Below are 4844 nucleotides of genomic sequence, written 5' to 3'. Positions count from 1 at the left end.
TAAGTGGGGCCTTCTGTCAGCAGTCGTCTTTGTTTTCTTCCATGTGTTAGTCAAAGTGTTGCTCCCAAGTCCATTTGTTCTTCATCACTGGGCCCTGTCTTCAGCCTGCCTAGCTCAGTGTATCAAGAATCCTGCTAGTCAGTTTAGCAAGAATCTCACACTCTTGATAGCTGATCACCCTGGCCTGCCTTCAGCAGGAATCCTGTGAAGTGAGCTTATCAAGAATACCCATACCTTTTGGGCACCTGGGTGGTTCAGTTGGTTAAGCATCAGACTTTTGCTCAGGTCATGATCTTGTGGTTCTTGGGTTCAAGTCCTGTGTTAGGCTCTGTGCTGATAGCTCGCTGGGAACCTGGAGCCTGCTTCTCTCTCTGCCTCTCCCCAGCTCATGCTCTGTCACTCTCTCTGTCTCTTTCTCAAAAGTAAATAAAGGGGCGCCTGGGTGGCTCAGTCGGTTAAACGTCCGACTTCGGCTCAGGTCATGATCTCGCGGTCTGTGAGTTCGAGCCCCGCGTCGGGCTCTGTGCTGACACCTCAGAGCCTGGAGCCTGTTTCAGATTCTGTGTCTCCCTCTCTCTGACCCTCCCTCATTCATGCTCTGTCTCTCTCTGTCTCAAAAATAAACGTTAAAAAAATTTTAAAAAAGTAAATAAATACTAAATAATAATAATAATAATAATAATAATAATAATAATAAAGAGTACCTGTACCTTTGATGTCTCCTCTTAGTAATTTTTTATCCACTGATCCCGTTATGCTCTTTAGCTATAATCCCCAGCTGACTTTGCTGCATTTGGAGTTGAGCCCTATTTCTCACCTTTATTGCAATAGCCTTGACACCTATTGCAATAGTTGTGAATGAGGTCTTTTTTTGCCATTTTAATAAGTGTCAGAATAATTTTTTCTTTAACATGAGCGATTGCCTTTCAGCAACTCTTCTACCTACTGCTTCGTTTCCATTCTCTCCCTTGAAAATGAAGAGGGTTTAATAATCCAAATCATGAGATTTAAGATTACAAGATATTTCCTTTGTTTTAAATAGCATATTTTCTATTACTATGAAAATTAATTTAACATAAGGTAAATACCTAATACAAGTGGCTTTAAAACACATCATATATGATTTGTGTGTCCATATTTAATCTGAACTCAACAATTTGTAATAAAGTATGAACCACTGAATCTAACCAATTCCCTGTTTCTGAGTGCTGAAATCAAATTGAGAAATTATTTTTTAACACATGTTCTGACTACTGTCCCATTTATCTGATCATATACAGACAAGGCTTACCTAAATGTCAAAAATAATGAATATATTACTGAGCTTGAATATAGTCACATTTACTTCGACATTTTACTCCCTTAACCACTTATTTATATCTTGGCAACTATTTGGAAAGATTTTAACATTACATCTTTTTCTCTTATTGTATTAAAAAAACATCTCGGAAACTGTTTAGGTAGAGGATCAGTTCAGTATTATCTCATCTGAACTGTGTTTGTATATGTCAGATGAAGACCTTTGATTCATTTTTTTTTAATGCCTTGGCATTAGAATTATTGTTTTCAACATTTGAATTGTGCATGTATACACATGCAGATGCTAATAAAGGGAATTCTTAAGGGTAAAATAATCTTTTTAAACTCTATTTTTAAAAATTTGCACGAGTAGACTGAAAACAAAACTATTTAAAATAAAATGCTATCTTATTTTTTCTGATATCTATGAAGCTCTTTTTCAGCTAAGTGAATTTTTAAAAGACATGTATATCATTTATGAAGTAAAGACAACTCTATGCATATATTTCTGCTGAAGAACAGATAAGCTTATCTAAACACTATTTCATTTACCCAACTGTCAGCTTACATTTTATTACCAAATTTTTATCAAATGGCAAGAGTGACATTTTTATGTTCAGATGATGAATTATTTAAAACATATTTTTCTAGAATTATTATTTTCGGGAATTCTAAAGTCAGTCATTGATAAAATGAAAGAAAATAATTACAAGTTGACCAAAAACATCCTTTTGATAGATAAATACATGACTTCAAAGATTTATGTTGATTTATCTTGTAGCTGGACTTGCATTCACATCTCTAAGTCTGAATTCTTTTTATTTAATTCATTATCATGTTCAATACAACTTCTCTCCAATTGGTTCCTTGTATAATTTATTCCCCAAAACCCCTGCTTGTCCTTCCCTGTCCTTATAATGCTCACACATACTGCCAAATAAAAACTTTGGTAAACAGTTTGAACTGTTAGATGGTATTCCCTCCAACTCACTTTTTCTCTTATAAGTTTGAGGACCTCTACCTTAGCTAAAGAAAATTATTTGTTACAGACACAAAATTGATTTACACTCTAAGCGTGTGAAGTTATTAATCTACCTTCATTTGCAACTCTAATTAATATTATTCTCCACAAAATATTTCCAGACTGATCCCTCTATGGTCTTTGACTTGAATGAGCTCCTGAGCCTTTGTATTTCCTCACCTCCTTAATCACTTTGCACTTCGGTATCCCTCAAGTGTTATTCTCCAAAATGTGCAGCATGGAGAAAAGAGGAAAATTAACAGGATAAATTTGCTAATTTAAATTTAATTATGTACAGTGTAAGAATAACAGATTTAATTTCAATGCTGGTTTATGAGCATAGACTGTCTTTTCAAGAACATCTGTGTCATCCACTGTGATTTATTTTGCTACAAAGTGTCTTTGCACTTATAAAGAGTGGCCACTAGAGTGCTGCAAGTATCCATTCAAGTTTGAGTCCTTGCTCTGTGAGGATATTCTAGTAGTGATTAAAACAATAAGACTGATCTATCTTTGGAACATATGGGCCAGTCTCAGTAAAGAAATGCTAAAAATCATTTAAACCATGCATAGTTTTATTTGCTAATACATTTATACTTGTAACTCTTTCTCTGTTCATGCATTAGATTCAAGGTATAGAAGCTACTGAAATGAAGTCAATGTTTTAGTTAATAAAAATTAGTTTCCATTTTACTATCTACCATCAGCACTTTTACAATATAGTTACTTTCTTTTAGCATTTAGGATTGAGTATTTATATGTCTCCTTTCCATAACAATTCTTAATTTCTATTCATTAAGAATATAGGCCATGCTAGAGATGAACTTTCATTAATTTTCTCTTTTAAAGTATGCTTTTAAGTTTAAATATCCATTCAAAATATCAATGATAAGGTTTTTGGGGAAAAAATCTACTTTGCATGTGTAGGCAACAAGGTCAGGCTGCCCCAAGATGGGTCACTTTGGCATGAAGATTATTATTTTGAATTAAGGCAATCAAAACTCAGTAGATTCAGGCAAAGCTCCTTACTTCCCCCTCCACTCCTAAAAAGAATTTAGACAGGGGACCTGATCAGAAAGAGATCAGTTATTACCAGAAATAACTACATTATGATAAGAACTAGGTATGGTAAACACAGAGGAACCTAGCAAAGCCTATCTGATCAGTCTTCTATGTCCTATTGTTTCTGAATGGCAGCAAACATTTGTTTGCCAAACATTTACTCTTTTTCCACTTCCTGTAAATTGCAGAGCTTCCTTTTGAAGTCCTCCTCCTTAGATCAAAATACCTCATTTTGACTGACTAACTTTGGGATTTCTGTGTGGATTCCCTGTGTGGACAAAATTAAATTTTGTTTTCTCCTATTTATCCGTCTCTTGTCAATTTGATTCTTAGTCCAACTAGAAGGACCTTGAAGGACAGAGGAACTTCTTTCTCCTTGACCTGTTTAACTAGACACGCTTGAATTTTAAAGTTCAGCCTACCACCTAAATGCATTTTTTGTCCTTAGAAGTGAGTTCTTTGAGGACAAGGTACTGCTTTATTCATCTTCATAGTTATGATGTCGACTTCTTATCTTTAAAAACAAATATGAACACTGATCATTTAAAAACAGGAGAATTAAATGTATTTATTAGTAAACATTAAGAAAAGCATTTGATCTGGCGTTTATATATTTTATCATCTGTATTCTTTATTCATATTTACACTTGAATAACACTTTATATAAGATAATTTGGGATATTGTGATTCATTAGAATTATATATATTTCCTTCATCCCCATTTCTGATACAGAGCTCCTAAAACCCCTGAATTTCTTAAGTGATGAGAGTGATAAAGGTGTCTTTTGTTATGTTGATGAGTGAGTTTCAGAATGCTTCTAGGTCACTTAAGGATGGGGCTGATCTTCAGGAGAACCAACCATGTGATTCAAGGGTTGGAACTTTCAGTCCCATCTCCTTGACCGCCAAAAAGAGGGCCTGAAAATTGAATCAATCATCAATGGTCAGTGATTTAATTAATCTTGACTATGTAATGAAGCCTGCATAAATCCTCAAAAGGACTGGGTTCGGAGAGCTTCTGGGTAGGTAAACACGTGGAGATGCTGGGAGAGTTGTGCACCTGGAGAAGGTATGGAAGCCTAGAGCCCTTTCCTCTTGCCATGCCCTATACATCTATTCCTGAGTGATATTCTTTCATAATGAACCAGTAACTTAGTGAGTAAGCAAGTCTCTTGAGTTTGTGAGCCACTCTAGCAAATTAATTGAACCCAAAGAGAAGTGTGGGTAACTACCTGCAATTGCAACTGGTATCTGAAAACGGGAAGTAGAGGCAGTCTTGTAGGACTGAACCCTTAACCTGTGGAATTTGATGTTATTTCCTAGTAGACTGTGCCAGAATTGAGTTGAATTCTTGAATACCTACTGGCGTTTGAAAATTGCTTGCAGTAGGGTGGGGAACACATTGTCATGGTCGAATTAATCCAAGAACACCAAAAAGATACCTGATTCCTTTTGTTAGGAT

This window comes from Leopardus geoffroyi, chromosome B2, assembly GCF_018350155.1.
Source record: "Leopardus geoffroyi isolate Oge1 chromosome B2, O.geoffroyi_Oge1_pat1.0, whole genome shotgun sequence".
NCBI lineage: Eukaryota > Metazoa > Chordata > Mammalia > Carnivora > Felidae > Leopardus > Leopardus geoffroyi.
Note: the sequence above shows the minus strand (reverse complement) of the source record.